General features: G+C 29.4%; 1 protein-coding gene across 18 annotated transcripts in view; it reads right to left on the bottom strand.

Moving 5' to 3' along the window:
• The window catches only part of mbl (splicing regulator muscleblind), a 734,546-nt gene that overhangs the window by 231,453 nt on the left and 489,383 nt on the right, over positions 1-13,710 (bottom strand). The gene's annotated exons all lie outside the window — the stretch shown is intronic.

Genomic DNA, 13,710 nt, shown 5'->3' on the forward strand with positions numbered 1-13,710 from the left:
AAACGTAGTCAAAGATAATAATTAAACCTGACTTTAATATTAAATAATAATAATAAACCTGGTCGAAGATAATTAAAAAATAACTACGGTATTAAAGAAAAGGCCAAACCTAGTTTCTTATTTCCATAAAGAAAAATCTGTTTCAAAATAAATTCAACAACGATTAATAATAAAAAAAAGTTAGAAAATTTAACTTAAGTAATTTCTTTTATTACAAACATAAATAAATAGAATTAATTCAGCCCAAATAATAATCGTTTAGGGATAAGAAAAAACACTTGTAAACTGTACATTAACTCTATAATTAACGTTCCAATATTTTCATCTTTAAAATATAATTATTTTTTAAAAAAATCTATAATTTCTCATATTGGTCGAATAAAACATTATTTTATTAAAAAAAATACATCATATTTTTTAAACTTCTAACTTTAAAATTTTTAGTAGAGTACTATTACTAAAGACTACTGTAGCAGAAGACTACAGTAACGTATACACTACTGTAGCAGTGTACTACCTACTACTAGTGACGAAAATGCTACAAAAAGTTTTTATGGAATAACTTCTAATGAATCGCAGAGACTGAACAGAGGTTCCTTACCGCTGTGTCTTTTTTTAATCAGGCGGGTAACTATTTATTTGGCGATTATATTTTTATTTATTTATTTATGGACTGAGTTGTGTATTGCGTTCAGATTTAACGGCTGATCTTGTGAGATACCCGCATACGAGCTTCGTTCTCCCGCCGTGATTCCCCTTCAGTCCGTTCGCTGAAATCCATTCGGTGTTAATGCCTTCCGGTCCAACAGGAATGTGCCTCTTGGAGGCCCTAATTTTTAGAGAATCCAATGCACTCTCCTACCCGGAGGGATTCGTATATGCCAACAGTGACCTATTTCAATAAAGATATTTCAGGGAACAAGAATCAAAATAAATAAAAATTTGGGGTCAAATACTTTTAAGAAATTTTGTTTTAGGGTTTATTTTTCCGGTATTAAACTAAATAAAGATGTTTCATTTTAATAAGCTACCTACATAGAACAAAATAAAATTTTCATAAATCTTAATTTTCCCTTCAAGAAATAACAATTGTTTATCTACGGGAGGTATCTCTAAAGTAAAGTCCGCTGGGAAATTTCTCTCCGTAACGTTGGCGAATCTGTGTCGTTCATGACCATGCTAGTAATGTGCACACTGCATTGTTGTATGTAAGTTATCGCGTTGTAGTATCTTTGATTACATATGAATTATTGCGTTATAAAATGAATATGAAAATCTATTTTGCCGCCAACTGCGAAATACCTGGAGTCATACGTTTTCTGAACCATCAAAACGTTAATCCGACTGAAATTCATAGGCAGTCGGTTGCTGTGTACGGTGATAATGTAATGAACGAAAGAAACGTCTGAAAATGGTGTGAAAGGTTTAGAAATAACAAAATTAATGAACATCATGAAGAACGGTCGGGGAGGCCCTCGACCATCACCGAAGGCTTGTTGAAACGCGTCGATGATGAAATCTGAAGAAAATCGCTCAACGATTTCCGACCTGGCCCTTCCTTTTCCTGATGTTTCAAGAACTATTATCGGTCGCATTGTTCATGACCATTTAGACTTCAGAAAGGTTTGGGCACGTCGTGTGTCGCACGTCTTAAAGGAACGTCACAAAAAAATCCGAATGGGATCTACTTTGGAATTTTTGATGCGCTACACAGAAAAAGGTGATGAGTTCCTTAATTCAATTGTTACCGGCGATGAAACATGCATTTCGTATTACACGTTAGAGAGAAAACAGCAGTCAAGTGAATAGACAGCAGTCAACCAGACCGACAAAGGTCAAGCCACAGCCATTTGGACGCAAACTGATGGCCACAGTTCTTTGGGATCGGTTTGGCATATTGCTGATTAATTTCAAGTCACGTGGAACGACTATAAATGGAGAAGACTACAGCGTAACTCTACGTAACTTACGGTGCGCCATTCAAAATCGGCGACTTGGACGGATGACCGACGGCGCCATCCTGTAGCACGATAATGCCCGTAAATATGTTGCGGGTCCGACACGTGATTTACTGAGAACATTTAGATGGAAGATTTATGTTCATTCACCATATAATCCGGACTTAGCTTCTTCTGATTACCATTCGTTTGGAAAATTGAAAGAATTTTAGAGTGGTAAGCGATTCGCTGGTGACGATGAACTTAAAAATGCTGTTTATCACTGGCTAAATGGACCGGCGGCAGAAGAATAAGAAGAGGGTACTACATTGAAGCTGGTGGATCGCTACGATAAATGTCTTAATTCATGTGGCGATTATAGAGAAGTAGTATAAGGAATGTAGTCTAGAAAAATAAAACATATTTATAAAGTTTTCAGAATAAATTTTTTTACAATGAAACAGTCTTTACTTTAGAGATAACCTCTCGTATTTACTAAAAATAAAATATCGTCAGATGTTACACAAAATAGTACAACAAACTTCGCGATCGTAGATTGTAAACTTTTTTTTTTTTTTTAGAACAATATAGAATCCATTAAAAGCAACCACATATACAAAGAGGAAAGCTCTTTATTTTATGACAGCAGTCATTTTACAGCAAAAAAACCAAACCGAAGAATTTTAGAATATTTAAAATAAATATATTTTTATAAAAAATAGTTTTTTAAACACAAAAATTGATCAGGTGATGATGGTAGAACACTCACCATTTAGGAACTAATACCAAGCACAAACATTGTACGGAAGACAAACAAAATTTACTACACTATCTAAACGTAAAAAAAAAACTATAATTACATTTATTTAATAAAATATTTAAATAGATTTAAAAAAAGGAAAAACCGTATAGCATGTATAATTTATCACAAATTTAAGAAGAATATACTAACAACATACATAATTAATAGCAATAAAATTCAATTAAAAATAACACAGAAAGGTTCCGTATATAAATCCTGGCACGTATCTGACTTTTTCAAAATTAATTCATCTTCCTAATTCATCAAAAGACTGTTATTATTAATCAAGGATATAGCATTAAGTAAGAAAAGAAATTTGGAACCCTGACACCAAATAAAATTTCATCACAGAAAAAGGCCGACCTGCTTTTTTTACTTTCTGTACTTCTTGTACGAAGTAAAAGAAGTATTGTAATCGCGAAAAATTTCGTTTTCAGATTTCAATGGAAATATCCATTTTGACTAGTTTCGGCGTGACGTTTGAACGTACGTATTTATGTATAACTCAAAAACGACTAGCCGAGGGATGTTGAAATTTTGGATTTAGGACTGTTGTAACATCTAGTTGTGCACCTGCACTTTTTAATGCAATCGACTGAACCAAAAATGTCCAAAAAGCCCAAAATCGGAAACTCTTGGATTTTAGACTTTTGCGTAACTGTAGTAATAAGCCCTCATTGAGAGCTTTTCAACGATACATCATAAGTGGTACTTATCATTCGGTTCCAGAGTTATAGCCAAATAAAATTTTAATTAATGTAATACTTGGATCTTACAAGAGTAAGGCACATCGGTTTGAATCGACATCATTTCCTTTGTTTTTAATTTAAATATATTGATTTATTAATAATTATTAACTTCTGATTGTATAAATTTTACGATAAGTACTAATTCAATAATAACAATAAAAAAAAAAAATATCATTAGTTGTGTACTTTTCATTTTAATAGGCATACAAAAGGAAGTCATCAGATTTTTTTACACTGTAATCAAAGCGGGTAATGCGGCTTTTAAACACATGGGGACAACTTTCCAAAAAGAACAGTTCTTTGCAGATCAATATAGGAAGAACAGAATGTATTTTTTTGACGATAATTTCCGTTATTAGATTTAATTAAAATTTCCAACGTATCTTTAATAAGTCTACAACTAATTCTAATCTTCTCGACAAATATACTTTACTTACTACTCAGGAAATACTATATTAATTTTGTAATAAATGTAACCATAATAAAAGAAAATAGTTATATTTTTTTACTGTAATTTCAAATTTTACGGTAAATTTACCAGAATAACTATTACAATACAGGAATTTAGTGACCATAGTGGTTATAGCAGGTTATCGATAAGTTGAAATTAAATACACCGGTGAAAGTAACCCAAATAGGACCTTGAACCTGATTCTATAGGATCATTGTTCTCGTTTCTATTTAGATGAACGGTTCTAACAAATTAAATTTAAAACTTTCCCTGACGTAAAGAATTATTCTTTCTGATTCGGATAGTAATCGAAACAATTATTAAATAATAGACTGGTTAGTCAAATTTTTCAAATTTTTGTTTTAATAAAGAAAAGGATCGAATATAATAATATATTTTGCCCTGAATTCAAATACATTTTTAAAATTTCTCTATAGTGTAAGAATTTTAAGTAACACAAACTTAAAATTTACACCATAACTTATTTAAATTAACTAGTTAGGTTACCTTAGCTAAAAGTAAAAATGTAAAATTTTCTGCTAAAATTTATCTTTTTTTTCTTCCTGTATAGCCTCCGGGAATCACCGTCAAGTATTACATCAGAGGATATGTATGAGTGTAAGTGTAGTGTAGTCTTGTTGACTCAGGTTAACATTTCCGAGACGGGTGGTTAATTGAAACCCAACCACCAAAGAACACCGATAACTACGATCTAGTATTCAAATCCGTATAAAAGTAACTGCCTTTGCTAGGATTTGTACGCTGGAACTCTCCACTTCGAAATCAACTGATTTCGAAGTGGAACCCTAGGCTACACTATTCCTGTTATCACTTTTCCATTCACGAAATGATACTCGTTCATCATTTTCACTTTACCGTTAGCCAGGTTAACGGGATTAAAGTACTAGTCCAAGAAGTAAATTTTCAAAGACTACTTATCGTATTTACTTTTAATATTTCAAAGATCATCCGTTTTTTTTTTGGAGTTACTTGATGTGATGTATTCTTTTGGAAGTTACTATAAGCAGTCTTAAAAGATTCAAAATTTTGAATCTTTTAAGTCAACGATCTACTATATTTTATAGTATAATATATTTTACAGATCTTACATCTGAGGTCCTTTAAAGACCTCTCTTTGTTCTTTGTGTCGCTAATTATTGGAAAATTATTTATTAATCTCACTTTGATAAATTGATTTGACAAGGGTCGTTTACAAGAACAAGTTTTATATGTAGCAAAGTAGGCTGACACATGTTTTTGTTTAAAAAATTAGTGTACTGACAATATTCATCTTTCCAGGAATTGTTTCGTTTAATTTGAACCACTAAATCTATGTGTGTAATATGTTTTTATTTAACAAACAAACAGTTCGTTCTTGAATTCAATATTTAAAAGTGCGGACATGTTTTCTTGGATCCGAATTAACCACAGATAGAGGTTTTCAAAAATACATGAATGGCCGCGAACGGCCCCTCGGAGTTACCTCAAAATGGCCTCCACAATTAAAAGTACACGGAAGTACTGTAATCGCGAAAAATTTCGGTTTTCAGATTTCAACGGAAATATCCATTTTGACCATATCTGAATCCATTTTTATTAGTTTCGACGTGACGTCTGTACGTACGTATGTATCTCACATAACTAAAAAACGATTACCCGTAGAATGCTGAAATTTTCTAGCTGTCCACCTACCCTTTTGATTACAATTGACTGAACCAAAATTGTCCAAAAAAAAAACCCAAAATCCAAAACCATTTGGATTTTGGACTTTTTTTAACTGCAGTAATAAGCCCTCATTGAGAGCTTTTCAACGATATATCTAAGTGGTACTTATTTTCATTGGTTCCAGAATTACAGCTAAATAAAATTTTAATTAATGAAATATTTGGATCTTAGGGGAAGGCACATCGGTTCGAATTAGACTTTCTTCTTTTTTTTTGTTTTAACTTTTTTCTTAATTTAAATATATTGATTTATTACTAATTATTAACCTCATTGTAATAAAAAATTACGATAAATAATAATTCAATAACAAAAAAAAAAAAATTATATCAGAAGTTATTAATGAAATAAAAGTTTATGTACTTTTCGTTTTAAAAAAAAAATATGTATATATAATTTAATAGGTGTACAAGGAAGTCATGTGGTGTCTACATCAGATTTTTTATTAATAATTACGCAATAACTGTGTACCCTATCATGTTGGTTCAAACGTACTAATGTAAGTTTTATTAAAATGCATAAAATATATAAATATAAATTTTGTAAATCAAGTGAAGACCCTCCAGAATGTCGGAAAAATTAACTTTTTAATAATTGAAAAAAGAATTTTGCCATAAAACCGTTAAAATAAGAAATAAATAAATAATATTAACGTAGCCTAAATAGCGTAAGTAGAAGTTGGTGACATTTTGTTAGAAATGAATTAATAACTGAGAGAACTGTAGCAATAATAATAATAATATTCGTTCGGGAAAGTCTTGTTAAACTTTTCATTGGTTTAATTCCGATTTACTGACTACCCAAAAAAATGTACTTCGTAAAATCATGTTAAATTCCAAGCAATACAATTACCTCACATTACCACAGGAATTTAATTTAAATTCTTCATAGCTAATTTCATTCAGTTGGAATACATATTTTTTCATAAATGTTATGACATTAATTGTATAAATCCTGTGGTACTGATTTAAACTTATTTTCAATACAGATTTCTCTGGATAACTTGACGTAAATCAATAAATAATGATCACAACTTTGCTTTGTAATAAATTCTGATTCTTTTATAACTCATTATACTGCCACTTTTTGGACTTCAATTGATGTTTCCATAACCGTACCAAAAGATTCAATGAATTTTTGAAAACAAAAAAATCTCCTTAATTGCTTCATAGATCAGTTTAGTATCGTAAAACAATTTTTAAGAAGTCGCAACTTAAACAGGATTCCCACAGAATTTTAAGATTTGTTTTTCCTGACTTTTAATGACCACGTTAGTTAAAATATTCCTGATTCTTATAATATTATGCAACTGCCGTTTACTCTGCAAAATAGATATATTTTATTTTTTGTTTTGAAATTATATAAATTTCAATTTAACAATGAATATATGATCATAACTGAATAAAAAACTGAAATCACTGTGGGTAAAAATATTACAGATAAGAAAATTGGAACAGAACATCTTATTTTGCACAGAAAACAAATATTATTGACATTTACTTGAACAATATTTCATATTTAATATCATTATGATTTAAATGTATATAAAAAAATTAAAAATATAATAAATAATATCATATCTCATTACATACGTATTATTATCTACGTAGATAACTTTATTTAAATATCTTTAGGTTCCTAATGGTTTGCCATTTTCTAAAAGTTTAATTATCTATTCTTATTCTTCTTCCGTCAAGTTTATAACTCTCAACATTTTCCGTTTTTCCTCTAGTTTTTTTTTTTTTAATTTTTGCGTACACCTCTCCTTTTCAGGACTCTATTCTGTTCTTCTTGAGAAATTTTTTTTCTTTTTTCTACAAGACAATCTTCATATTGTCTTCTAGAGCTTCTCACTGCAGTGACAATACTTTTTGTGATGAAAAAACATTTTCCTTTCCCCCAGAATAAACAGCTGTATAAAAAAATTTTCGTTGATAAATTATTGTCTCCGTGCAAATTCTCCATAAGAAATTTGTTAACGGAAAAACCACCTATGAAAATGCAATTCACTGAAATTTTCTGCAACTTCTCCTGTTTTTTCTAAAAAAAAATCTTGATTTTTCCTGACTAAGTTTATATTTCCTGACTTTTCCTGCCTGTAGAACCATGTTAAAAATGTAACTGAGATTTTTTCATTAACTGTTACTTTTGAATTCAGCGAAAATAAAATAGATGTAGAAAACACTTTTGATTGCTTTTTGTCAAACTTTTTATTACTACTTTATTTATTTATTACTTCTTCTTTCTTTTCTGTTTAACCTCCGGGAATTACCGTTCAGCCATTACTTCAGAGGATTAATAAGGATGATATGTATGAGCACATGAAGTGTAGTCTTGTACAGTCTCAGGTTGACCATTTCTGAGATGTGTGGTTAATTGAAACCCAACCACCAAAGAACACCGGTACCATGATCTAATATTAAAATCCGTATATTTATTTATTACTACTTACTTTGCTTATTTAATTCTTTCTTTGGAGTAAATAAAAATAAATATTTAGTTTTAAGAAAACGTTAATATTTCAACAAAGTGTTAATGTTAAGATATTATTTTATAATTAATTTATAAACAAAATTAATAATGCTTGAAAATTTTGTTACATACTACCATAAAGCAGCTATTGTTATGCGAAGTTAAAATCCTCCAACATCAAGTTAGGAGAAGTTATTTCGAAAGTATGACCCTTGACTTCAAGTAACTCTCTTGGCTAACCTCCCTTTAACTGAGTAGTCACAGAACTCCCAAGGAGTGGTTAGTCCTTAAAATCTCCAATTTTATAACATTTTTATAAAACTATCTAGATTTGTTAAAAACTTCACACTATTTTTAATAAATTTTATTATTATTATTATTGGAATTATATAATTTTTTTTCTTAAATAATATTATACATAGATATATTTATAGGCATGATATAATTCGTTAACAAGATACAAAGGTATTGTCAAGCTCTCTAATGTAGATAAACCAAATGAAATTCCGGTGGTAAAAAGGTTGAAAGCATTAAGAAGGGAGACGAAGATAATAATGGAAATAATCCTCTGACGTTCGTAGAATTCCGGTCGAGCCCCGTATAACCCGACATTCCAGCACTCTAACGCCCAATATATTTATACACTAGGGACAAGACATTCTTACGGAGTTTTCTGTTGCCCTAAAACACGACCTCTGGCACTTCGTTAATTGAACTTTACTGACGAGGAGGCGATGAATTTCAATTATATATACGCAGTCGACATTCCTGACACCACCTACTCAATCATCTTAAGTTCTTCCAACCGTTTTTATTCAATACGAAATGTTTTATAACATAAAAGATGAGAATTTAAAAAAGAAATGAACATTTTTTTTTTTTTTACTTTATCTGAAGAGAAATACAATTAAAAAAATATAAAATATTACTATTTCTCTAACAACAAAAAAATTTACTTTCTTTTGATAAGTTTTCTTAGTCCGTTCTTATTTTAGTATCCAGCAGAAAATGACTTGCGATTTTTATATTTCATTACACATTGAGAAACCCGTTCAAAAAATACTTTATAATCGTTTTCAAAATTCTGTTAAGTACGGAGATTTATCTTAAGAGATTTTGTTTTTAAAGATAACCTTTTTGTCAAACTAATAAACATTATTCTAACTCAAAATCCTTGTTTTTAAAATGAAAATACCTCTTAAAAGTATTTTTAAATGTAATCCCCCTAAACATAAAATCAATTTTCATATCCGGAAATGAGCTAGATTATCACCTCTTCGAAAAACTCTGCCGCTTGTTCCTAAAAACAATTTTTGAGAATTCTGATGACTTCGTCATCGGTCTGAATCCGTTTTCCGGCTGAGCAACTTAAGGACAGCCTTGAAGAACTAAAACGAGCAACAAAAGGAGTATAGAAGCGTACCAAAAAATGTGTTGAAAATGGCGTCTCATTTTTGAACATTTATTATAAACTGTTACGTATTACTTCACTTTGGTCTAGTGAACTGTTTCTAAATAAAATTCGAATTTTTCTAACTACCCTTTGTTTTATTTAAATTATCTTATATCACTTTGTTCAGAATTAAATTCTCTACAAGTTATGTTTTAAAAAGTTGTATTACCCATTTAACAAGTTATTGTATGTCAAATATAAAGAAAAGGGCTTTTACTTCAATTTAATGGTTTTCAACTCAGATTTCTCAAAACTTACTGCAGATATGGTTCTGGGAACTATTTTATTACTTTTGAGGTTAAATCCTAAGAAATCACTATTATGCCCCTTAATTAACGTCCTAAAAATTTCAGTACGCCCTCATTTCACCGGGGCAGCTGAAATCCGAGCTAAATCTTTCACTAGCCGTAACTCGCAAACCAAGCATTTTAGGATATATGTTTACATGAACTTTTTCTATTATTTTCACGAGTAGAATAACTGATGAATGTTCCGGGAGGACTTCGTGATCGTTATATATATATATATAAGAAAATAATAAAGGTCATAAAGGGCAATAGTAATTTTTAATTTCATTATTACAGGAGGAATTAAATGTTAAATCGTTTAACTAATTAAATGGTTTTATAGAGATTCTACAAAAAAAATAAATAAATTTGCAGACGCTAATAAACGAGTCTAAACAAACCAAAATGAATTATTGAGTAAATCATGACTGTAAATAGCTAGATAATCAATACTGTGAATACGAGTAATCATATCCATTCATAAGAAATACTTTTTTAAGATACATATTTCTTAAAATAAAAAAATCATTTTAAGGTCGTCAAGAAAAATATATAAATTAAATGAAAAATATATTTTAAGAATAAATCAAAATTCTTAATGTCGGGAAACTTTTATTTATTTATTTATTTATGAATACCACAAAACTTCTCGGTCTAATAGTATTATAAACAATTTACGCTACTATTCCTGTAAATCATTTACTTGCCTTGAATCTTTTTCTGATATAATAAATTCAAAATAAAAGATGGCACAAAATTATAGAATTAATTCAATATATACATAAATATATCTAATATAAAATAATATCCGGAAAAAATGAAATGACATATTTTAAAAAACGTGATTAAAACCCGTGTCTTTTCTCTCTCTTTCTTTCTTATTTTGATGAACATTTTTCAGGTCATGAGATATTCGAGAATAAAAATTCTACCAATAATGTTACACAATAAAATATACTTATTCCACGACAAGGGAAGATTTTTTTTTTTACCATTTGTAAAATTAAACTGCCAGTACAAAAAGAAGTTAAAGAAAATTTAATATTTATCACATAAAAAGGAAAGTAAGGTTACAATGGAAAAAAGGAAATGTTTTAAATTATTACGACTTTTACTTTAACATTATTTGACAGTAAAAAAAAAAATTAATGTAATTTTCTACCTTTTAGAAAAATTTAATTAACAATAATTAATATTATACTTGAACAGAACAATCAAATAATAAACTAAAACACAATTGCGAATTTAAATCATACTTATTCCTTCCTTTTTTCTTAATAGGAGCAATAAAAATATTTTTACTTTTAAAAATTAATTATGTAACAATGATGGATGAATTTACTCTTTAAATCCAGAGGATCAAAACAAAAAAACAGATGAAAGTCTAAAAAAAAAGCAACACAGAATATAATTCCATCACGTACAAAAAAAAAATACTATCAAGATATTAAATTTACAATCCTACTGGTGAACTCTTTTACCAGGAAAGGGAACAAAACAACTTTTTTTCCACCTTAAAAGATTTTTTATTATTTATTTTTTTTTATTTTGAATATGAGAGAGAAGTCCTCATGTTAGAAATATTAAATCCCGTTCATAAGTTCGTTTATGAAACAGCAGTTATTTTTACAATTTTTTTTTTAATTCGGCAAGAAAATATGATAAGATGTATGTTATTAATGAAAAAAATTATTCATCCACAAAAAAACAGTTGTGGTAGCTTGAATTATTTAACTTAAACACTTATGTAAGTGTTTAAGTGATAGTTATATCTACAACAATTCAAATATAATAAAAAAGAGAAACAGAAAACAGCGATTTTTAAAATTTTTAAATTAACGTTGGTCCATATTTATCAAGTAATGACATAGGAAAAAGGGCTAAGAAAGGCAATTTAATAACATTTACGCTATTTTATAGGTTTTCTTAAAGAAATAAAAAATTGATATAAAACTTGCTTCAAATTGATATAAATTGATATAATTGATATAAATTGCTTCAAAAGAGTTTTGCAGATCACACTGCTTTGATGGAGAATAGTGAAGAGGAACTACAAGATGAAATACATCATATGAACACTATCCTGAAGGATAAATATGGTATGACGATAAACAAACAAAAAACAGAAATTCTGAAGTGCTCAAAAAACGGGAAACAAAAGGTTCAGGTATAGTTTGAAAGACAGAGAGTGATGCAGGTAATTAACATCAAGAATTTAGGGAACTCTGTTACATTGTAGAACTATTTGCAGAATCAGGACAAAAAGCAATCGACCAAATTAATCAACGGAAAGAAATTGTTGAAAGAATAACCTGGCAGATTTCCTTTTCAAAGGTAGAAATGATTAAAAGTGCCAGTAGATATCCAATAAAGAGAACAGAAATAAAGTATGGCATAATTGAGATCACGGACCACTTTAAATATTTTGGAGAAATAATTATTAGAAGAAACAGAACAGGTAAACTAGCGATTGAAACAAAAATAAATTGGAACTAAACTTTTACACAAAAAATATTTACAATAAAAAAAATCTTTCTCTAAATACAAAATTAAGGCGTTATAGAACAGTTATATGACCAATCATGTTGTACCGCATGGAAACTACAAACATAACTGGAATAGAAAATCTACTCAAGATATAAAGAAGATTTTAAAAAGGATTTATGATCTAAAAACAAAAGAGGGCGATAGATGGAGATCTAATAGAGATAATCGATAAAATTGAAAACCGGGAAAAAACAATAAGAAACCGGCGATTAAATTTCTATGGACACATGATCCGAATAAACCGATCAAATATAAACTAATAGATTTTCAATAAATTCTAAAATTGCAATGGTCAAGGTGGCTATGTTAAACAAATGAAAAAAGAAGTCAAAAAGTTCAACAGTGAGAAACAGACTGTCAGACGATCATTGATTCTCAAACTTTTTCGCCCACTGCCCACATTGAGAATCAAACATTTTCTAGTGCCCCCAAAATTGTTAACTTACCGTTTGTTAAAAATAATAATTGAAATTGCTGTTTTTAAGATGCGCTCTTAAAAACAGCAATTGCAATTATTATTTTAAACGTGGCACAGTTCAGAATTTAAACTTATAATTTAAATAAGAGCAATTAAAACGCATATTTAATCACATTTGGAAGTATTTTTATTAAAATTGAAATCTTAAGAGTATCTCGTATACTGTCAAAAAGTAGAGTATTCAATCTTCATTATTTTTTTTTATTCGTATCTTGGTTGCAAAGTTTGAAACAAAATCATTTTTTAATTTTAATTTTTTGTCCTAATGTAGTAGGTATTTAATTTTAGTTTGAAATATCAGGAAAACATAATTTTTGCCTTTTTTTTAATCAGCCATCGCCTTCCTAGACCGCCTGAACGCCCCCCAATTTTATGTGGGCCTTCTACCGGCCCCCCTGAAGGCCTCCAACGCCCACAAGGAGGCGTAATCGCCCACTTTGAGAACGAATGGTCTAGATCGAAAAGAATACAGAAAGAAAACTTTTGAACTAAAAGTTCCTGTAGGTGAAAAGAAAAACTAAACAGAGGAGAATAGACTGAAAAGAGAAGAGCTAAACAGTCCGAAAGAATGAAGAAATTCTGGAAGAAAAACAAAAAACTACATGAAAATGATATTTGCGTGATCCTTGCAAGGCATATCCGCCAGAAAAAAAGACTAAAACATACATTTCATGCTCATTTGGTTGTCCCCGTTTAGTTCACAGAAATTATTATTTCTTCGGAACTTTCTTTTTTTTAAATAAAAATAGTAGCAATTAATTAAGATTATAGATTAATTTTAAAAATTAAATAACGGACCCTTATAAATATTC

Source organism: Lycorma delicatula, chromosome 2 (genome assembly GCF_047948215.1).
Source record: "Lycorma delicatula isolate Av1 chromosome 2, ASM4794821v1, whole genome shotgun sequence".
NCBI lineage: Eukaryota > Metazoa > Arthropoda > Insecta > Hemiptera > Fulgoridae > Lycorma > Lycorma delicatula.